We start from the raw sequence: 24,738 nt of genomic DNA, 5'->3' as shown, positions 1-24,738 counted from the left end.
TTTGGCAATATCTTGGTTCATCGCATACCCACGTTCATTATGTTACACAGTTAGTCCGCTTATTGTAGTGCGTTATGCCCAACATGCACTACCTACCACAGTCTTCATGCCAAGTTGCAATATATTTTTTTCAAAATCACATCTTCGTGAGTATATTTTGAGTCATTGAATCTTTTTTCTAACAACCCTGAGATTAGATTTTGCTACATACATGTATGCAGGTAGGTAGGTATAAATTACATTGCAAATAATACCGGTTGCTCATAATTTATCATTTTAATTGAGATTTAAAAATATTTTTGTTACGTAGGTACCTACCTACTTACCTACCTATGTATTAAAATGTATCTTGCGGGTGTTTGGCTCTTTTACGTATATTTTTAGTAATATCACGTAAACTTTATATAATACTTAACTACCTATGTAAAAATGTCCAATGCAATGAAAAAACCATTTTTGTAACATTTTGCGCCAATCTGACAATCGTAATCTATATTTAGTACCTACTGACACTGACGCAATGCGTAAAAAATGATGATAACGTGTGTACTCATCTATTTAGGTTAGGTTAGTTTAGTAGATTAAATAGGGGTCTAGGACGATTTGGCACCGCGAACTGGCCTCCGCCGATTGGCCTCCGGTAATTGGCCGCCGGTACAATCGGACGCCGGCCCAATTGGACGCCGACCCAATTCGACGCCGACCCAATTGGCCTCCGGGAGGAATGGACGCCGCACAGTTGAATTAAATGCGCAAAGGAATAGACGTACGTTACGATTTGTTGGAGTAAATAAGCAAGTCAGTTTAATATGCTTCTATCTTCTCAGTAGTTGTACCTTATACATTTCGCGCTTGACACATTTTTAATATAGATTGAGAATAATTATTATGCCTTATGATGTTTATTAAAAGAAAATAATTCTTGCCTCGCTAAAACTTAAAGATGTGCATAATCAATTAATTTATTGTCTATACATGGGTCCTTATTTACATTTACAACAAATATTAAAAATAATGTTAGATGTTAGAATGAAAATAATCAGATTCTAAAGACAGCTAATCTTATCTAGGTATGTTACATTATTTTTACTGGATTTTTTAAATTTATTAAGTACCTAGTATCCCCCGAAAAAATATTGCGAAATACCTGCCCTGCACATGTTTAAGTCTTCATACAAAGTGATAATATTTTTGAATAAGTAAGCATTGATGCTTTTTAAAATATGCATTAATAAATTGATTTAACCAAGTAACGATTACGTCGAAACGACATTTGAATTAATTTATATTGATAGAAATAGTATGCCAACGGAAACATTGAAATGTAAAAATAAATCTGATACAAATTTATTATAAAATATGTATCTGACTTTTCAAAGTGTTTTTATTGCGACGTTTATGCCTACATTTATTAGTGAGTAATTAATATATCTGCCTACGTAAAAAATAGAGTAAAATAAATCAATATCTGAACTGTGAATAACACAGATATTACTATATTTAATTTGCCAAAGTTATTAAATATAATTATTTTTAATTCACCAGCAGTTATGACCGATTCACAGCTCGATGAAGGCTTCGCTACTCCCCACCGTGATTGTTGGAGCTTGGTTTATTTTTGCCATTTTAGTATTTCTCCTGAAATTGGTAACATGGATTCATGAATCCAACGGGTTCAAGGATAGGCATGTGACGGTTTGATACTAATATATATAATATAATACTATACGTATGTCCAGCACATTGAATTTTCAGTAATTTGAAAAAAAATTTCTTTACTTATAGTATATTAAGTCAAGTGTCGCGCTTTTGAATTAAATGTCTATCAAATTAAGGTACCTATACCTATTAACGCCCACGATTGCTTATGGGTCGGCTTATAATGTTGTGAATCCCAGGTTTGAATCCTGGGTCTGGAAAATTAACATATTGTTTTTCAATTAATAGGTTGAGCAAGTGGATAACATACATTTCTCGTAAAAACAAAAATCTGTTATTACAAACCTCCATTCTGTGGAGTCCCATATGATCTTATAAGGATCGAAAATGGTAAAAACAATATACCTACCTTTTGATTTTTCATTGTGTACAGAGACTGCTCTGAGACTGTGCACTGAGAACGCGGACCTACAAGTTACGTATAATATGTCTAACAAACATTATACTTACTCAAAATATTGGAAATGTTACGTAGGTTTAGGTATCTATATTATGTTATAGATTCAGCACATATTTTTCATTAATGTATTTACAAACTACAATTTCATACATTGTGTCTCTTAAATACACCTAAATGCAGTAGTGTAGGTATCAATGCAAGTAGATAGATCGTTATGTACTGAACTAGTTGTATCTATTTATTATTGCATCTAATTTTATGTAAGTTAAAAATCATTGTTTTGAGTATGACAATGAAATTGTGTTTTTCAGCACAATATAATATATAGAAAAAATACAATTAATAAACACATTTGCTTCAAATATTTACGAGATTTATATAAAACATCTGTTATAACAATAATAGTGTTCACAGCATATTTCTCGCAAGATTAAATAATTTATAATATAATATAACTAGATAATATTGAGAAAAAAACAGTGTTATCTTTCAATAAAGCAATTTATATCAAAATCTTCTGAAAATTGATGACAAAGTAATGAGAAAAAATCAAGTCTGCTTTGTGATTAATCAGGTAGCTTTATCACATGCTTTGTAAAACCTCTAATAGCCTAACGGTACCAATTAATTAAACTCCAAGAAACCAGTTTTAAGAATCAATACTAATTCTTCGACCGTTTTTATTTGTAAGTATCTGTTGCCACTTTCGTGTAGGTATATTATTAATAAAAAATAAAATCTCGATTTTTCTATTAGTATCTATGAAAAAGATATTTTCGTTATTTATGTTTCCTGTATCTACTAATATTTTTATGAATCATCTTCTTACCGAATCAACGATGAATGAAGCCGTCTTCGCATTTTTATAATAAATTCGTTTTTTATATATTTATAAATTTATAATACTTTTGTATTTAGTATTTAGTTTTGTAGAGTATTTTTGTGTATAAGTACGATTGTTTTATGTAGTATCTATTATTAAAATTGTCAAAAAAAACTCGGCGATTTGCGCCTCGCAGGGGGGGTTTGCCCCCCTGGGCCCCTTAGACGATGGTTACCCCTGACGGCCAAAATATTAAACATGGATACTTACATGCTTTGCCTGCTGATTATCTGAATGCTGGTTGTCCAAATTCGAAAGAAAATTTATTTGTCAAAGTAACCGAATCCAAAGGATTCAAAAAATTATGTACACTTTTCTGAAAATAAAAATTCATGAACTCATATAGTAATGTTGGTGCGTAAGTATTAGCTACGCATAATAGTTAGAAGTAATGGTCAATATAGGTTTATGATAGCTGAAATAAGTTATGTAATTTTTAGAATGAATTTTGTCGATGTGGCGAGCGAAGATCAAATCGATGCACGACCCACCACGAGTAGTTGAGATCGCTGGATTCATTATCAGCAGAAGTCTTAACGTTTCCTCCATGAAAGTGATGAAATGTTGGTTTTCTTTTTTCACCTTTTTACTGCACTGATACGCATCTTCGACTGATTACCTTGCATTAAATTATATCAAATGGTATTCACTTGTATTAATATATGTGACGCTAAAAAACAAACGTGGTCATCTCCATCACAAGTGAAACTGAGTAAATCAACTTTTTTGTTTTTGTGGTTAATTTGAACCCGTGAGTTAATAATTTCCTAATTTATGATTATATTTTATTTAAAAAATACGATTTAAACAATGCTCAATAATCGCGGATCCTTAACAAACAAGATATTTACGATTTTATGTTGGAGATGGCTATGTTTGTTTTGTATCATCTGGATTTGACCAGGTTTGAAATAAATACTATTGGAGATGGACAGTTTTGTTTTGTATTCGATAGGTTTGTTTTGTATTCTTACAAACAGGGTTGTGTTAAAATGGGTGTCGGACGAAGTCCCGAATGTCAAAATACCGAATGACCGAAATCCCGAATGGCCGGAATCCCGAAGGCCGAAATCCCGAAAAATAAAAATATATAAACAGTATTAATTTTCAACCAGCGGCTCCCCAATAGGCGGCGCTTTTTCTCGATTGTATAATTAATCTAGATAATTAAAATAGTAGTATTAAAAACTATTAATAATTATGGAATCAAGCAACAAAATAATGGTCAACCAGCGGCACCCCAAAAGGCGGCGCTTTTTCTCGATTGTATAATTTAACTAGATAATTAAAATAGTAGTATTAAAAACTATTATTAATTATGGAATGAAGCAAAAAAATAATTTTCAACCAGCAGTACCCCAATAGGCGGCGCTTTTTCTAGAGTGTGTAATTTAACAAGATAATTAAAATAGTTATATAAAAACTATTATTAATTATGGAATGAAGCAAAAAAAATATTTTTCAACCAGCGGTACCCCAATAGGCGGCTCTTTTTCTAGAGTGTGTAATTTAACAAGATAATTAAAATAGTTACAATTATGTATTGTGAATTATGTATTAGAATTATGTTGTAAATTTCTAGATTATAAGTTAGTTGTAGTAAGTGTAGTATACCTATACAAAACATGACTACGAGAAGAGTACCTAACCTAAATTTTTAAGTATTTTTAGATCATGTATGAACAATATAAAAATGGGCTACAAAAATTGTACTTACTTTATAAATTTAGCGGATAGACTGTGTATATATAACTAATATACAAGTGTTGTTATGCCTAATAGGCTACAGCGTGAGTAGCATATTAAATAACTTGTGAGATCCTGTAGACTTTTTTTCCTTGTCTTGAAATATTTCTGCCAGAGGGAGTTTGGTTTGGTCGATTAATTTACATCGAAGAAATTATATCGATTTGTCATGTTTCATATTCCCATTTTCAAAAACCCCTTGAGCCGAGTAGATATTATAAAGATTATAAAGTGTTAGCTCAAACCAAACCCTGCGATTTTGCTTAAATAATATTTCTAAAATCAACATTAATCCAAAGCGCCATATTATTCTTGTAAATGTTCCTTTTAGATTAGTAGTAATTTTGTTTTTTACTTAAATAATTCAATGTCCAAATCATAATTTTAATTACTTAGTATACTGTAGCTATATCCAATATTCAAATGCTTACTCATAACCAATAGAGATAGGTACCTAATTCGTATCTGCGGAATGAAAGTTTTTGTTTTTGAGAAAATGTTCTGTAATATGTAAACTCTCATTAAATAGTAATGAATTTTCTGAAAGAAAAACAAATACTTAATAAAAATGTTGAAAAACTTGAAATGACTCATGAATTGTTTTTCAATTTACTAAGGTGCTTTTCCATATTTTTTCTCAATGTAATAAATGCTTATTTCTATATGATATTGATACCGAGTGCATTGATAGCTGGAAACTTTATTAATGAATCAATAGATCCATTTAAATTGTTTATACCAAAAAAATATGGTAGGCTACAATTTAACGATTTAGAATGTAATTATAAGTAGAAATCTATCCATTAGTATTATTTGTACATGTAACAAAATGTAACATTGATGTGAAAGGTTTAAAAAGACGTAAATAAACGATTTGGCTTTATAAATAGTTAAAAATACAACTATTTAACTTGATCAATAGTTAGATAATATGTAGGTATATAGGTACAATAAGAAACCGCACTACAAACAATACAAAGTTACATATAAATGTATTCATTGGAATTGAGTAAGGCGCATTATATATTGGCCAATCAGCAATAATAAGCAGGTGGTTAATTAAAAGATTTCTGTCCAAAGGAATGTAATATATTTATCAAATGGGTACCTAGTAGTTGCCTTGCTAGAACGATAGAATCAATTTGAAATATAATTAAATACCAAACATAAGAAATAAAATAAATAGTTAATTACATAGTCCATGTATCTATCTAATGATTGAAATTGTTACCTACTGGTTTAAGTAAAATAGGGTAGATCAAAGCAATTCCATTGTTAATAATATTAATTAACATACTTATAGATATACAATTTTGAAATACTTTTACGATAAAATAAACTGTACCTACCTATAGTCATAAAATTATTAACAAGTGATTTGACGATTCCATTCAATAAACAGATTTTAAATAAACTATTTATTCATATAAAATTGGTAGACATATTAACCTTGTTTGTAAGTATGTTTTTTTTTTTCATTTTAGACCGGTACTGATTAGTGTTAATTCTAAAAGTGGAGCTATTTCAACTACCTAAATGTCCTAAATGGTAAATTAAAGTAACCTCGACCTTACCAATGGATATTTGTTTTTCTGATGATGTAGATATTGTAGATTGTAGATGTCAAATATAAAATGTTGCTTACATTATAAGGATTGTAGTGGATCAAAATCTCTCTTCTTAATGATTTTTTTTATTTTTACATTAAAGCCGATGAAGGAGCAATATAAATTTAATGTTGAAGATATACTATATACCTAGTGCTAAAATTAATAGTAGGTACCTATCACTGATTTTGGTAGTTTTATCACAAATATTTCTTTGACAAATATTATTTATACTTACTTAATTTATTTTCAATAATAGGTACCTCATAGAAAGGTGATTTTCATTTCAAACCATGCAAGCTGTAAATAAAATTTATAAAAAAAATATGATACCTATATTTCAAACTTTATGATTAGGTAGTTACCTAACTACTTCTATTTTCACATAATTTTATTCAATTTAACACTCAGAGTAAGTACCTACTCAGACTACCATGGTTTATTTTTATTTGTACAAACATACAATATTGTGTAACTTTATAATAATTGGCTTTGTAGCTGAAATGAGATTAATATTATTAAATCAATCGACAATTTTATTAATTTTGATTTAAAAAATCTAAATTTAAAATATAATCTTCCAAATGATTTATCTAGATACTTATATGAATATTATTATGAATGGCAGCTATCTTTTTTTGGGGAAAATGCTGATTGATGTACGAGTATGTGAATTTATGTATTAATTATAAATATATGTGTAATGTATTTAAAATCAAATAAATTCAATATCAAAATTCGATTCAATCCGAAAAGGGTTACATCATCGAACATCCAACAGTTGAAACGTATCCGATCCTCGGAAGATCTTGAGTTTTGAAATATCACGGTACATATAAAAGTTAAACGCCCGCTCAAAACGCCTAATGCATACATGTCAAGAAAGGGTAATTTGAAATTAATAGTGACTATTTATCATTAGTAATCGAAGGATGGGAAAAATAATCATTTCAAAATGGCCGACTCGTGAGATTGACCGATCGCATCTCTCAAACGGACATGTTCTGATTGCGTACTGTGTACGATATTATTAGTATTTTATTTACTTAGTAGGTACATAAATAAGCATTCGTATTTTATAATTTATGTCATTCTTTGAACAGAATATGTTAAGTAGGTAAGCTATTATCATTTTTGCATGCGATCGTAAAACCCTTACCAAAACGGTCATACCTATTATGTTTCTAACAATTTCCGACCAGACAAAAATGAATAAGTACCTACCTAAGTAGGTACATAACTATTACTTAAAAATACAGAATTTTGAGCTTTCTCGATAGCTCAATGAACAGAGCAGTCACCCGGACGGCCGGACAGTGAAAAGATGTACGGTTCGACACTCACATGGTCTAATTTTTTGTCTAGAATTTTTCAAACAGGGATGTTTTAGATGAGATATTTCAAAATTATGTAGGTATTGCCAATAAGAAAAATTCAAACATTCTTAAATTTTGTTCATATTCAGCATTCATTAATAATTGCGGTATCTATAGGTATTATAATTTATCGACTATCCAATCTGTTTCAGATACGACAGCCCACGGTGAACTGTGCTACGGCGTACAGTATACAATTATTTACATATTATCCTTAATCGGTTTTTTGGGCTTATTTTTATTTTAACAATAAATTTTGAGCTTTGTCATCGATGATTTACCTATATATCTACAATATAGTGTTAACTATTAAGTATTTAAACATCGAATTGAATCTAAATGGAAGAAAATATTCTGTTAGAAGATCAATGGTTTGAAGTGCCTTATATATTATGACAAATAAATTTTAACCTAACCATTGTAAAATAAATCAGATTATGTACCCACCAAGGTGTATTTAGATAAACATGTTTTCCGCATTGAATCGACAATTCGATTTATTCGGTTAGGTATGTACCTACCTGTCTAAAAAGATAACCTTTCCGTTGCCTTACAGGTGGGCTTGTATTTTAACGGATGGGTAATGTGACTGACTATGCAGATATATTATTAAGTATATCGGAAACAGCAGTGACGGCGACACACAATATGCACTCATAATATTATCATTCTATTTTTATTTATATATAATTTACTTAGTTTGTAGTATATTACTTGCGTTCCCACGAAAAAATGGTTGTAATTTAATTTAAATTAAGATGATTTGAAATTGAATTCAATACTGAATAATTTATGTTACTGCATTAAGAATTTTTGAATCAAATAAAACATACGTCAAAATATGATAAGTTTTAAAATGAAATCTTCTCAATAATTTACCATTGGATTGATGGCTCGAGATAATAAGTACCTATACCTAATATGAAATTTTTGTTCACAACATCGATTGAAATAGGTGCTTCAGTGAAAGTTTCTTTTACTGTAGGTACCTACTTGTCACATCTGAATTCTAAATTCTGCATGTAGGTAATTTGTGTATCTATCTACTTGATAACATTTTCAAAAACGTATTCCCTTTACATGTAGATGCCTATGTACCTACCATATTTCTGATTTATATTCAATTGAACAATTAATTAAAATGATACTCTAACTTATATAAATATTTATATTTATCTAGTATTCTAGTACATACCTAAATAATCGGATATACTTAGGTATAGAAAAATAGTGAACGGAAAAAATACCCAGGTACTTACCTAAGTATAGTAAAAAAAAATATTTTACCATTCCACGTAGTTTCATAGACATATAAAATGAAATAAACTTAGGTACAATAATATAAAATTAAATATAAAATAATAACCAGTATCAACCTATGGTACGTCCCTGGAAAATATCGAAGCACCTGCCATCTCATACAAAGTGTCGGTTTCATTGGACGGGATAATAATATTCAAACCAAAAATTATATTTTCGTAAAAGGAAAAATAAAACAAAAACTGACTTATATAATTTGCCCGTTTCACATTTTGATAAATACTATCTCATTTGATATTAGTGGGGATACAAAATAATACCTACCACCAAAAGGCTATTGTTAATTTATTGTGTATAGGTATTTCAATTTGTGAGCATCACAATCAATCGATTTAAATACGTCAGTAGTATTTTATCTACCTAGCTAATTATATACCTAAGTAAATATATATTAACAATGATAGCTAGTATCTACATATATACATATTTCATTAAAATTATAATCAGCTAGTAAAGAAACACATTCCCCTAAAAGTCTTTTATATTTCTCTAGTACCTAAGTTTTTTTTCCGCTACACTTTTATGGGCGTTTTTTATATAAAAATTAATAGTTATTTATAAATATGAAAGAGTTGACACACTCTTTTTTAAAAATAAGATCTAGGTATATATTTTCCTTAAAAAATACACTTGAAACTCTAAATTTAAATATAAAATAGCCAAAACCTAAATTGCATCACAATTGGAATTGATACCACTATAAGGTGCAAAAATTCTAGTAAACATACAAAAATACCAATACATACTTACCTAGATCTACCTACCTACATACTCACCACTGTACACGTTTTTATGTGTGCATGTATGTACCTACATAAAACATACTTATATAAAAATGTACAACACATTATAAAATAATACAGCATATACGCAAATTTAATACTTCTATCTACATATTTTATAAAATATGTATGTTTTGCTCCCTGTAGCATGAAATAAAACCATCATCCCACGTCGTATACAAATGAATGCAATTATTTTCTAACAAGTTTAAAATTGATTTTTTTCTTCTACACTCGAATTAAATTATAATTCCACACCTAGCATTATTCTTAAAATAATGATAATAATTAAAATTTCGTTATTACTACTGCTTACATGCCTGAAAGTGCTTATGTGCCATACCATGTTATTATGAATAGCATACCATTTTCACTTAAGAATTGCTCATGAAGAGGCAAATGAAATTTTGAGTAAACATACTATAATAATTATTATCATAAAACATTTTAAAATGATTATTGCGTGGACATATTTACACTACAATTTTACACTCATTAGTGACTATGTTGGCTATCGTTTTCATGGTGGAAGGTAACTACTCTAGAATAAGTAGTGATTGCATGAGCATGAGTCACGATCATATTTTAAATTTATTAAGTTTTCTCTGCATGATAACCTGATGAGTGCAAGATAGTATAGTCATTGACGTGACGTTCTTAATTAAATGGAATTTCCATTTGCATAGTAGTTTAGATATTTTATTTAATCTTCAATATATACCCTAATCACTAATAGCTTAGGTACTATCCAATATAATTTAAATGGTGTCTTCTTCCAATAGGTAGGTATATGTACTAGAAATATTATTAATCAAATAAATTTGGTCGAAATCGCACATGAATTTGTTAACATGATTGGCGATATATCCTCTTTTTTATATAATTTATGAAATTATAAAATTACAGGCGTTGCTAATAGTAATAACCTCTTTAAATCTGTGGTCTTGAGCTGATCTCGTTCCTTTATATATTATTAATTCAGTTATTTGTCGATGATGTCGCTCCATCTGGAAGGCGTAGGCCTTCGGGATCTCCTGGTTTCGATGCCACCGACGACCAGGCCTCTCTTCAGGCTGCCTCACAGCTTAGAGTCAAAGAAAATCTCTCGGTCAGTGTTAGAAGCCACTGTGGCTGAGATACGTTTTTTGATGCCAGTAGCTTCCAGAATAGAGACATTTTTTCGCCTGGTCCACCATGGTGTACGGAGCGTCCAACGCCAGCACCACGCGTAATTGAACGTGACAATTCTTTTCATATTGGATTCTTTGGGTATCCAATTATCAACATCATAATATAGGAATAGGAACCTTTAAAAATATCTACATCACCATATTATGTGAATCGATTTGACAGGTGGTGACAAGGATATGTGCTTGATCTGTAAATTAAAAAAAAATCAGAATTACAAAAAAGGAAATGTATTAACTGAGTGAGTACCTACCAAAACTAAAATTTTCAATACGCACCTAATTGCTATGTGAGTAGAATACATTTTTTACCACACTCGTCTCATGAATTAATGTTTATGAGCAAACTCGTTTACGAGAATACTTTTATTTATTCATTCCTCACCCCTATGCCCTATACCTATCCGTGACCCGTAAAAGGGGGGTGGACAGGGCTCTAACCTGTGGGCAAGGCTTTTGGGGAAGGGGTGACGTGGCGGATCGACCAGTTAAGTGAGATAATATACACCATAAATTTGTTCTAATAGTAAAAAATATCGCCTGTGGAGATATTTTACTTAAAGATACTCGTATTTTTAACATTATAAAATATGTGACTGAGCGAATCAATTTGTTGTGATATAATGATTGATATAATTTTATAATAATTCACGTGTAAGAATTTTATTTTATTATGATTTTTATTGTGCTTCCTGACTAATAAAAATGCCTATTAGGAATCCTATACGGGGAAGGTTGCAATCAGTGCTTCGCAGCGCTCGAAATGGAAAAATTTACGAACCGGAGCGGTCGACAGTTTTCTGAAGATATTCACATAGTTATCAAATTGTATGTGTTTTTTTATAAAAAAAATAAGTGTGTTAGATTTTCTATTATATGGCCTATCTAGCTCATTCGATCAAATTATTTTTTTCCACGAGAGAATTTTACCGATTTCACGAACATGAACGGCGCTCCGGTCCATTTCGAGCCCTGGTGCTTCGTAGTATGATGCCGACCGTCGACAACTCAATAATTCAAGTGGATTTGTTTAAAAATAAAAAATAAAATGATAAAAAATCTACACGAATATGTACTACCCTTAATTTTACCTGACAAAACCATAGTGTACTGCGGAATATCATTTGGGTAACACTGATCTAGAAAATCATACTGCCTATAATCTTATCGATAGATAGGGCCCCCCGGCTTCTGGTGGCCCGCTTCATGTCCACTGGTACCTAACTACTTTTGTATAAATTTTATGTCAAATGTCCATATCGAATTGATTAGGTTGAGGGAAATATCTATATCTATAAGGTAAAACGTTATATTATAGCTATGGGAAGGTGTTCAAATAATGAATTCTCCATCAATATTAAAAATAATATAAGTTTTCAGTGTTTTACTAATAATGTTAAGAAGGTACCTATCTACCTACCCTTGTACAATAATAATCGAGTTATATATTAAATAAAAAATAGCTTTTAATTTTCGGTTCCATTTCGTCTATGGCACTTGATTAAAGATTTAAAAACACCCACATAATTTTGTCGCGGCAAGTTATGTCGGTATCATTTTTTATCAAATCAAATTTGTTCATTTCTACCAGGAACGCAGAAGTCGAATGAAGTATAAAGCATGTTGGTTATTAGATCGCATGCCTGCAGGCAGTTAGTCCATGGTCTGTAGCAGTTAATAGGCCCCGACACGTTCCCCTCACCATATTCTGCCAGCCTGATACCAGCGTCGTGCGACTTATGATAATGCAACGGGGGATATCTCTGACCACCCGTATTTTATATTGCGGAACATTACTTGGCATGTAAGCGTCAATTTTCCAAATTAAATTCTACGTCAAATAAACATTATATGATTTAGACAATATTGCCTATGTAAAACTAAAATGTAGGCAGATAGGTAGGTACTCATCAGCAATCATCTATTGCGTCATTAAACCTGGAAAAAAATCAATATTGAGTGAATGCTTCTCCAATCCGATTCCATTTCACTCGGTTATCTATAGGCTCATTTAGACGAGTCACAGCGGATGATCATCCGAAGGAAATTGCATTCAGGCATTCACTTTTTGTTTACACGTGTCATCGAAAGTGAATTACTAAATTCATTCCAAAATGGTGACAAGTTAAATTGTGGTGTAGGTTGGAATTTAAACATGATGAACACATGAATATAGAAATTTCATTGAGAGAAAGAAGGGTAGGAAAAAGATGCGTTGGTTGGTACGGCGAGTGTCCCTTCTTCATCCTATGTCTATATCCATTTTCATTTAATACTCTTAGCAAACTCCCAACCAAAATCTGTTGATACACGGATATATTATTATGATCAAAATATTTTGTATGTGCGTATAAAACATGCAGGCATTCCTACATAGCCAAATGTTTTTTATTAACCAAGATAAATTAACAACTTTTTTTACTCTAAATAAACCAATTAGGTGATGTATGTACCTACCTAAGTAGTTGCTGTCAAATACAATATGTATTATGACTCATATCTAGTTTTTAGCATGGTTCAGACACAGACGCGGACACAGATATTTTTGCTGTTAGGTAGTACCTGAGTAGATGGGGCGCATATCGTGAAAAATTAATTTATTTCAAACAAAGTGTACCTAAGTATGCACACAAAGGAACATTGACGTTGGTAGAAACTTATGTTTTACATAAAATCTTTCTACGCTTAACTGGTTGAGAACAAATTCTTTATTTTTTATATCTAATATTTGGAAAGATGTCATGTTTGAAGATGTATGACAAGGTCGTCGTATTTCGTATTTTCTATATTCGAATTATTGGACTTACTAAATGAGTTATAGGTACCTACATGATAATATTTTCTTTATACCTACCCATTTCTGAATACTAGAATGGAAAAACACATGAAAATAAAAAAATAGCCTAGTCTGTAGAACAACATATTATATACTAACCGAAATCTCGACTGATTTAAAAATTGTGTAAGCTCAGTTTAGTTCGATATTTTGTATTGGGTCCCAACTCCCGATATGAGATAACTTTAAGCTTTAAGCCAACCTATCAGGTGCCTCACCAATGTTTTCATTTATCTGACAAACGTTGTATTTTGCTACTGATGGGTTTATTAAATATTAGTAAAACTTGCCCTAGCTTATCTTTGGAAAACACACAGACAATAATTAATACAATTAATTTATCAAGGAATAATTAAATAATACTTTTATTTGACACGATAATAAGTACATTTTTTAAATGTCGGAATTTTACTAAAATATTTCGTCCTTATAATTTCATTCAATTAAAACAGCTGTTATCGGCGGGTCAAACTTTTATTATTCACTAGCCTCAATGAACACACAATTTCAGCCAATCTCTCGCAAGATCTAGATCTGTGTTTCTCTATTGGGTGTAGTTAGAAACGGCGTGCCGCAAAAGACGTCGGCGTAATCAGCGACGGTGAACCGTGAACCAGTTTTCATAAAATATTATTATGACTCACACTTACGTTCTCAGGAGTAGTTTAGTCATTTCAAAACTGACCCGCGTCTATTCCTAGAGTCGTGAACGTGACTCATCTGACACCCCCCTTTCCCAAATGATTTGTTTTTCCAAATAATTGGTAAAAGGTAACTTACTCATCACAAACCAATATGTATGAATAATAATTTTATTTTTTAACTCATTTCCATTAGGTATAGATTAGTTTTTAAACTTATTTAATACGTTAATTAGGTACCTACTGTGTAGTTACTTAAATTTAGTAACAATTAAGTTATTTAACAGTACCTATGTACTTATTGTAGGTACCTATCGATTAGAAAAAATATGTATAAAAAGTTAGTTTCAATATTTTATCTTCAATTTTGCCGAAACCCTTTTGATTTTGTAAAATAAATTAGATGGATGAAGTGCATGCAAAAAGTAAATGATTGGATTAATGTTAGACACTGAAACCTGGCCTGGGCATGATACGTGTATGGTTATAATTATATGGGCTAATCCTCCGTGTATTAAATTTGTCTTTATATTAGGAAATATATTTCTCTTGCGTAATACTTTGTTCTTCCTCACACATTCAATCAAAAGAAATGAAAATCAATATCGACCATTTGTAGCAAAAATAATATTTGTTTACTACATTGATAAGCCACTGGTTTGAAACACCTGATATAGAAGCAAACTGACGTCTAATAACTGTAATGATGCCGGTTTACATTGTGACGTAGGCGTATCAAAGAGCACCGACACAACCAAACACGCGAGCACAAAACTAAACTCACACAAACATACTTAATACAATATAAAATGTATTTACATATTATACTACGTATGTGTTACTATGGCTATCTAGGAACCTAGAATAGAAATAGGCAAACTGTGGACAGAAAATCGCATCCGGTGGGTTGATATTATAATATTAAAAAAATACTCGTAGAATATGTGCAAGTTAATTAAAACTAAAAGTATCAAATGTATTATATAAGGAAAACAGAATATCAAAAAACTGTTCGCTTTATATGCTAGATGAATCGTTATAAAGCTTAGGTATCCGCTGTAGATTCGTAGGTTCTACGATCACATAAACACGCCCTTCGAAAATGGGTGGAAATATTTATAATATTATTCTATTTCATTTTCTGCAGTTCAATTTTCACTGATATGTACCTATTCAGGAACTTACCTGCAGTGCTGAATGAGTGTTTTCTAATCGGCGATACTCGTAAACATGTATCTAATTAAAAACATCGACAAAATAGATTTAAATTTAAAATTACTTATTTACATATAGTGAACTTTACAAATTACAGATTCAAGACGTTCACATCATGATACGAAAAACAAATAAATAGGTTGTATTAAAACAGTATTGAAAAAGGTGATACGCAATATTAATAAAACAAATTGATCATATTTTAAGAAATTAAAAAAAAAAATTCCCACCTAACTCATCCTCATGCAGGTGGAATGTATCAATATCTGAAGCGATGTGGTTGATCACAATTATTTATTGTCTGCCCAATTGGTATTACTAATCTAATGTTAGTTATGCACTTTGAGATTACAAACAACTGATGTTCCCGATTTCTAAGATAATTATCAGGGACACACAGGTAAACATTATCAAGAATGGCAGAGCTTGCATTTACACCGTGGAAAAAGACTACAGTATGTCAGCATACCTAAGAGAAAGTCAGACCAATGTGTTTTGTAATTATTTTTAATTAATAACAATATAAAAAAATACCTCATGTAACAGTTGCAAATACCTAAGTAAATCTGATTTGTATATTTGTGCATTGTAAATATTTCTTCCGAAATCACGGAAGTGGTTGTTGGATAGGTATTCCAACGGTGTTTATCCAAACACAATTGTTAGGTTTAAATTAACCGTATAATTGACATTATATGTGGAAATAATTAAAATAAAAGCCTTATCTGATATCTCACATAGTCACTTATTTTATTACACAAAGACGCAGTCTCACATCGCCGACCGCGTTCGCAGATCAATTAGAAATTATTTATCCTTTGAATTCTGCCAGTGAGCATGTTGCTTAGTAGAACGGAGGTACACATTTGTAAGGTTAAACAAAGTCACTAATAATACAAAACACACTCTGAAAATCACATCGGTAAAACGTAATGTGCTCATTTTAATTTTAACTATTATCTAATTTCACCACTGTTTTACACTACCACACTGAGAGATTTAATTATGTTTCGTCCCATTACTTATGTGGCGTTCATATTGAGTTCTCTTGCAAGATAATCCATTTGATAGCCGCTATCAATTAAAAAAATACGCTACTACAATCTATAAATTCGCAATACGTACCTATAATATTTATAGTAAATAGGTACCTACACCGTGTTAACTATGGCTATATGACTATAGATAAAAACTACATGTTATGTAAAAACAAAACACAGAATTGTACTTACACTTTACAAGATGCCTCATTTTTATATTCGGGAATATACAGGTAAGTCCCATAAATAATCCTGAAAGGTACCTAAATAATAATCGCGTGACAGTTGGATAAGGTAATTCTATCAACATACCGGTTTCTATGAATGTCGCGAAATTATCACGAAAATGTACACATTCTGTTTAAAATGCTTGCTCCTTTTAAGTGGTTTCCGTTTTACCTAACTACATTTTTTACTAAATTTACGTAAATTGTTCAAGCAACAAGCACTTCAGTATGTGTAGCAATTAATTGTTTCAAGTGTTACAATCGCAATTAAGTAGCTAAAATATTAAAAATAATTGTAGAATAGGACATTGTTTAAAATAATTACCCCATAAATTCTATTAATCCACTATTTAATTTTGCAATGTTCTTTAAGATTTTGCTTTAGGATTATTAAAACCCATAGCTTACGGGCCGCACAAAATTGTGTTTTTGCTAATTACTTTTCAAATGCAAATTAACACGTTAATTACAAATTTAATTAAAAGGGCCCGTAAGCATTGTGTGTAATTAGAGTTAATCTGGGCCCAATACCTCGTTGACACGATCGTATTAATTATCAAGAAAATATAGCTAGATGAATATCTACCTAGTTATTAATTAATTAAATAACATTGGATGGGATTGAAAACAAACATACCTATGCACAATCATACAAACTTATCTTATCACCAAGGTATTGAATCTTATTCATTAATGAGAATGTACCTACAAATTCGCTTCCCGGATGTTATAGTCCACTCACTTTACAGAGTCACTGTTGTACGCTTAAATTGATCGCATCTGGATTGGTATTATTTGTGTGTATGTATTAAGGCCTGTAATAAAACCCTACTTAGAACCGCCTGCAATTATTACTTTATCACCAATTGGTTAGACGTACAGTGCAAGGGCGTAAAGGGCAGAGTTTCTATTGTTACTGAGAGTCACTAGTCATAAACAGGTCATAAACTCATTCTTTGGAGTCGTCTACAGTGTGTTCATATAGTGACTGTTATCTGGTTATCTATATATCTGGGCGTGTCTTTAGTGTCCAATGTATGAAATTGTGTTCTTCCTATTATTTATTTTACTTTGACAGCATTATACTTATAGTTGAAAATGCCATTTGTAATTGTTCTCAGAAATCCTAATGATTATATATATAATTAAATGACATTGCCAGCAAAATTATGTATTTACGGTATTATAATTGTCTTTAATTGTTTAGTTCTGTATAAAATTATAACTAATCTATTACATAACGATAATGATATCGTTAAGGCTAATTCATAAATTCCAAAACATTGTATATTCCCAATTCTAATTAAATAAATAATAATACACGATGTTTTCATTGAATTGTAACTATCAGTTTAAGTAAATAATATACAGGTACCTACCTACGTTCTAATGTACGCATTTTTATTCCATATTTTATTAAAACAATAAGTCAGAAAAATAATCGTATTTACCGTAATTCTTCATACACACCCTGTGTCAATACTACCAAAGAACACCAACACAACTGCAAATCGTTTTTAGCGTACAACAGTGTCCCTATAGAACGAAAGACCTCTACTAGGTTCTAACTATGTCACATTATTAAATAATGATAATAATAATAGGCAGTGGAAGGATATTTCTGGCATTACGGCCACGACGAAATCACTTTGTAACGGTAATAGTGTAATTTGAAAGTAACGATACCAACACCTAAATGAGTCGCCTGCACTGTCACAAGAAACTGACACCATTTTACTTATCTAATAATAATAAAAAACATGTCAATAATAAAAGTTGAATTGTTTTTTTTAGATAATCTAGATTTCTTCTTTTCTTCTTGGTCGTTCCCCCAGGGCTGAGAATCGTGACACCTTGAAATTCAGTCTTCTGAGCGACCAAGACTCCACCCCTCTTGGTCTTCTGCTTTTCACAGGGCTGAGTGAAGACTACCCCCAGTAAGCTCATTCACTTAGTCGTAGTCACTCCAGCGCGCCGATCCTATACAGAACACCTTGTTTGGTAGGTATAGTTTTGGAAACCCTGCTTTATATACGCTATAGGCAATCGTTATAATCATTTTTGTCCAGATATGGTTAAAGTGTTAAAATAATTTGAATAAGTATGTTTAGTTATACTTACATAAAAAACTGGATGTACCTACCTACCCATAGGTAGTACTAATTATCTTTTACATATCTAATATTGAAACAGTGAAAAATTGATGTTAAAATGTGAAAATACTGAAAGCTGCATAATATTATTACATGACTAGAATCAATAAAGCTTCCATTTATTTAATAATTTACTGAATGAGGTGTCGAATAAGCACTGCTTTATAAAATATGCCACGGCTCATAAATTCTTTTTCTGCTCTATAATTTCGACGATTTAAAAACAAACTATTATTATTTGTTTCGTGCATGTAAATTGAAAATTAATTATGTAATGCAACGCTAAAAGAATATAATTACTTCCTTTGCATATGGGACACTGTATGCACTCATTACCTCTACCAGTGGCAGTGGCGTTCGCAATGGAGGGCCAGGGGGTGAAAATCACCCCATGGGTCTAGAACTCTAAGCTATACCTTGGCGACCCTTTTAACGATAAATACTATCTACTTACTATATCTTACTTAAAACTTCATTTCTTAAAAATATAATAAATTGAACGCGAGTCATTTCTGTCTAATGTCCGGCAAACACCTTAAAAATTACCAACTCACTGTTTGCTTTTATGAATCTGTGATGCAGGAATGACAGTAAGTTGACCGATACTTAGCTCTAATTAATATAAATATTTCAATTTATTTATTTTTAGCATATTGTGGACATTACAAATTATAAGTTTAAGACGTTCACAACATGACATGAATCGTTATTATCTAGAAGGAAAAACGTAATAAAAGCGATAAAAATGAAAATATAAAAACAAAACATAATATAAACACAAAAAAGCAGTGACAATACAATTATACATCTATAGAAGTTCAAAGAAGTACCTACACCGAGTTTGCTAAGGAGGCCCTATTTTAGGAATTTATAAAATAGCGTCCTCCTAAACTCACCTCACACAAGTGGAATATACCAACACCCGTTGAACATAGTTATCGCCCTCCCAATTGGCATTACCGGTGGCAGGTTGGTTCTGCAAATTGGGAGAATAAACAACTGATGCTCTCTATTTCTAAGATAGTTATCAGGGACATACCTACAGGTCAACAATGCACAGTAATAAACGTGTAGTACCTATACAAAATTAAATATTCATCTTTAGTGTGATTAGCAATGACATTAATATGGACGAAGCATCTGGAAAAAAATGACACTCACTTTTATGTCGGGTCTACCGAATGGCATAATCCGTTCTGACGCCGTTACAATAAAGGTGATATTGCTATAAATTCCCGATGCGTGATAACGCATAATGGAAATTGCGTGACGTCTACCTATACATGTACAAATGTCACTATGCGCGAATTTACTTGCTAGCTACTGTATTGAGTACCTTGTCCATTAATAATGTCATTGGTGATTAGTGATTTTGGTCGGTTGTATTTCCTTTGTGTAGTTTAAAATATTATGTTGCGTATTCTTAACACGTGTGTAAGTTTAACCCGGTTTCTTCCTTACTCGAGACGGTTACCTGCTTCGCCTTACCCGTTATGTATTTCAGTTCCCATTATTTCTGAGTTCCCTGGTTGCTTCGTAGTTGGGGCAATTAGGTATTTGTACATATTTTTTGTACCTACATAGGTATTATTGTCTGTACAAGATGTTTAATGATTTAGACACATCGATTCGACATTTTGGTCATACATTAATATTTGGAACAAAATTTATTATTTTGGTAATAAAAAACAAGTGAATATGATAGGTATGCGGATGTTTTATTATTTTTGTATTATTGTCCCTACTGGCCGGAAACTCTGCGCATGCCACTGATCTTGATCTATAATTTATGGTTTGAATAATATAAAAGAATTAATTTTTATTCTAAGTTTATATTGTGTTTCATGATGATTATAGTGGGTAGTTAGGTACCTACCTACGTATTGTTTTTGTTTTGTAAAGCTGTTAATAGAATATGTACCTAAGTAGGTAAGGGTAGGTTCAAGAAAACAAATATATACCCCCACGCACTACACTCGGTCTTAATCGAGCGTATCATGAGACCCTACGTTTAGTTGTGAAGCATCGGCAGTTGTTTAAAAAGTGCATTTTCAGATCCGTAGTAAGAGGCCGTATTTTTTTTGAACCCAATAAAATTGGCCTTTGCGGGGATCAAGTCGGACAAACTGATGGGCCATGGGTATAGATTCAACAGATACAAGCAAGCTGGATCTACTTGAGCATCTCTTCCTTTTTGTAATACCTTTCCAGTAATTCCTAAAGGGTGAGGTTTGCATCCTGAAGTTTTTCGCCACATCAACATGTTGGTTGGGTGACTGACTCTAAGCTCGAAGAGCTTGGCAGCGAATCCACATTGGCCAATCAAAAATTGACTGGATTTAACAGTAAAATAACTACATAGGTTTCTAGGTACTAATTCTACAGAGCTTCGACTACAATCAGTGAGAAAGTCGTGTGATCATTTTGTATGAATACATGGCGATTTCACGAGTTTTTTAGCGTAGTTTAATTATTAGTAGGTAGGTATACTTATAGTAAAATAATATTCTTTACGTTCGTCCATACTAAGATATCGGATTGTTTTGAAGTTTTACTAAAACGTACGTATTCTGTTAGGTACCTACCTACTTGGCTTTATTAAAAAAGTACATAATAATTAGCACTTGGAGAATTGTGGTGTTATGCTATGCAAACATTTTTGATAACTTTCTATTTGAGAACGGATACCTATGTAAAAGTAATCTAAATATTGAATTAATTGGCAATAAAATTATGCTAAAAGATGATGCAACGGCGCACGAATTTAAAAATTCCAACATTCAACCCACAATCATTCATCTGAGCAAATATTGATCATTAGCACTCCAAAATTTGTATGGACAAAGGAACGTGTCTTGCCAACTTGTTGACATTATGTTTCTTGTTAAGTTATGTTTTTGGAGCTATAAAGTCGAAGAAAAGAAGATTATTTGAGTAAAAAGAAATTAATTTAATTCGCATAGGTAAGTAGGTAGGTACGTTTAATCTTAATACATAATATATAATTGTGTGGTCAGTTTACGATAGATAGGCAAGTGCAAAAAATATAATACTTTATTTTGCCTAAATAGATAGGTACAGTTTCACTAAGTTTTGTGAGCTCTTTCGTTTATTAAACTAAATCTAATGGCGGTAAGGCACCTTAATAGCCTAATAGTCACTTAACTTCATCTGAGATTTTAGTGTCTTTTCTAATTTTGCATACATAAAGTAAGAACTTCTAAATGGAATATAATATCAGTGTTAACTAATTTGACCAAACATGGAGTGGAATTCGAATCGAGTCGGTATTTATATAAATATGAATAAAAAAATTCTAAATATACCTAGTGTTAGTAAGTAAGTACCTAGATATCTATATTCAGTATATAGGTGAGTTAAATAAAAGTATGTATTACCTATGTATCTATCTATAAGTAATTAAATGCACCTATAACATCATTGGAATTGAATTTACTAGGGAGTCGTTAGTAGTCGCCAAAGAATGTAATATTTAGTTAAACCATTATATTGCTTGCTAAATACTACTTATACCTATACCTACTCACTAATAGCTCAATAACTCAATTCAAATTTATTTATTTTACATATAACTAACATAACAAATTATAAATTCAAAGCGTTCACGTCATGACATAAAATAAGTGTTACCAATTTTTGAAATATAAGTAGGTACAGAGAAATGTGAGTTAATAATACAATAAGTAATAAAATAAGAAATAAAATAACAAAAAAATAAAGTAACATAAAGAAAAGTAGATGGAAGCACACAGTAAGTAGATAAATAATCGGTAAGTGCATAATACATTGTGGCTATTCATTTAACCTATAAATTTTTGCAATTAATTTACTGTAGGCGCTTTTCTATCTACTTAGTTAAATATAAGTAGATCTTTAATTCGTAATTAATCATCAGGCGATGATTCATATAAAGAAACCTGTAGAAAAAATACATGCGAACTAGAAAACATATTTATTAGGTACTGCCATAGACATTCTGAATGCCAATTCATTACTTACATAATTCTAATCATTAATATCGAATAAGCTTAATTTATAGTAATTATTCTCTTTAGCATAGGTATTTAGGTATATATAGGTACTTATAATTATAAGTAAGTCTTATTTATAAATTATAAGTTATACTTAATATATTGCCGTAAAAATTTAACCAGAACAAACAGGACTTGTTACAAATAATATTCATTATGTTTAATGCCTTGGGCAAAATTTGTTGTCATAAAAAAATTTGCTAGCCAGTAATAATAATTACCTATTCGATTGTGGGTAGGTATAATCTCAGAATAAGTAGATACCTAAGTGTACCTACCTCCTTATAAATAAATAAAAAAAATATATGATTATGATTTAACCACAAATTAAACATACTTCTAGCTGTACTACTCAGTTACCTACATTAAACTTACTTAAATAGGTAGGTACCTAGGCACTGACCTAGGAAGGCCCATCTATTTAACTGTGTGCCTATATAATTATTAACGATCAGTGTAATTGAATTATGTGTCTTTATTATTTTTTATGCATATCTATTTTATTAGGTATTAATGATGAAAATGATCTGAGAATAAAATTGAAAAAAAATATAAGTAAGTACCTAGGTATAATAACTAACAACACCCACGCTTCCATTCCGACGGATACATAATGTAGAAGTCAAAGCAGTAGTGATTTGTCGTTGAGATTGTCAGGATTTAAAATAACTATCTACCTAAATTCACTTTCACATAATATAATCCCCGTGTTTTAAAATGCCAAGAAAAACACGTTTTATAAAAATATTTCTACAAGAATTCTCTTTTTTTATTTCGATTTGTGACAGTAACATGGAAACTGAATTTTTCAGTAATGAGATCTGAAATAGAAACTATGCTTGTTTTACTTAAAAATACTTAGGTAGGTAGGTACTACCTACTACGTCCCCTGATATTTGCCTAGTTTCCTACCAACAGATATGGAATAAAAAATCATATTTGAAGGTTATGTTAATAGCAATTATTGTAATTAAATATTCGTTTTCTAGCCTAATTAATTTTTGAGAAATATTTTAATCAATATCAGTTATGTCCGTTTTCCTTGCGGTCATTTTGGAATGGTCCCCAAATAATTTCTGGACACTATAAAATTTATTTAAGTAGTTACCTACCTAAGTAATGTCAGTATGTGAATGTAGGTAGGTACCTACCTAGTATGGATAATCAGTGGCGAAGGGTGGAGGTAGGCTGTTAAGATCCGCCATAAACAGTGCACATTAAACTTTTTCAGACATACATATTTGTTTTCATTGCAATAAGACTACAATTTACAGACAGTGTTAGTTAGTTTTTAAAATTCAATTAAACCCTGAGAAACTAAGCCATAATAGATAATAGTCAAAAAATACATGTCTATCTATAAAATATCTAAAATTATGCAATTAAATCATACATAACTTTGAATATTTTATAAAAAGAATAATATTTTTTATTTATTATAGTTTGGTTTAGGCAGGGCTTAATGAATTAAAAAAATTAACCAACAATATGTGTAATATGTATTTTTAATCCAATGAAAACAAATAACTATGAATAAAAAAGTGTGCACAATTT

The 24,738-nt window shown here is 31.0% G+C and overlaps 1 protein-coding gene across 4 annotated transcripts in view; it reads left to right on the top strand.

The window, feature by feature from the left end:
• Positions 1-24,738, top strand: part of LOC147073402 (homeotic protein antennapedia-like) — a 563,252-nt gene that overhangs the window by 445,782 nt on the left and 92,732 nt on the right. The window contains exon 1 of one of the 4 annotated variants that reach the window (XM_085945490.1): positions 18,783-18,916. The exons of the other annotated variants lie outside the window; for them this stretch is intronic. The gene's annotated coding sequence lies outside the window, so the exon portion shown is untranslated. Of the gene's footprint in view, positions 1-18,782; positions 18,917-24,738 lie in introns of those variants that run through there. 4 annotated transcript variants of the gene reach the window in all.

Source organism: Rhyacophila brunnea, unplaced genomic scaffold, assembly GCF_057557595.1.
Source record: "Rhyacophila brunnea isolate RB1 unplaced genomic scaffold, BYU_Rbru_1.0 scaffold_18, whole genome shotgun sequence".
NCBI classification, from domain to species: domain Eukaryota; kingdom Metazoa; phylum Arthropoda; class Insecta; order Trichoptera; family Rhyacophilidae; genus Rhyacophila; species Rhyacophila brunnea.
This window is presented reverse-complemented; position numbering and strand designations above follow the sequence as displayed.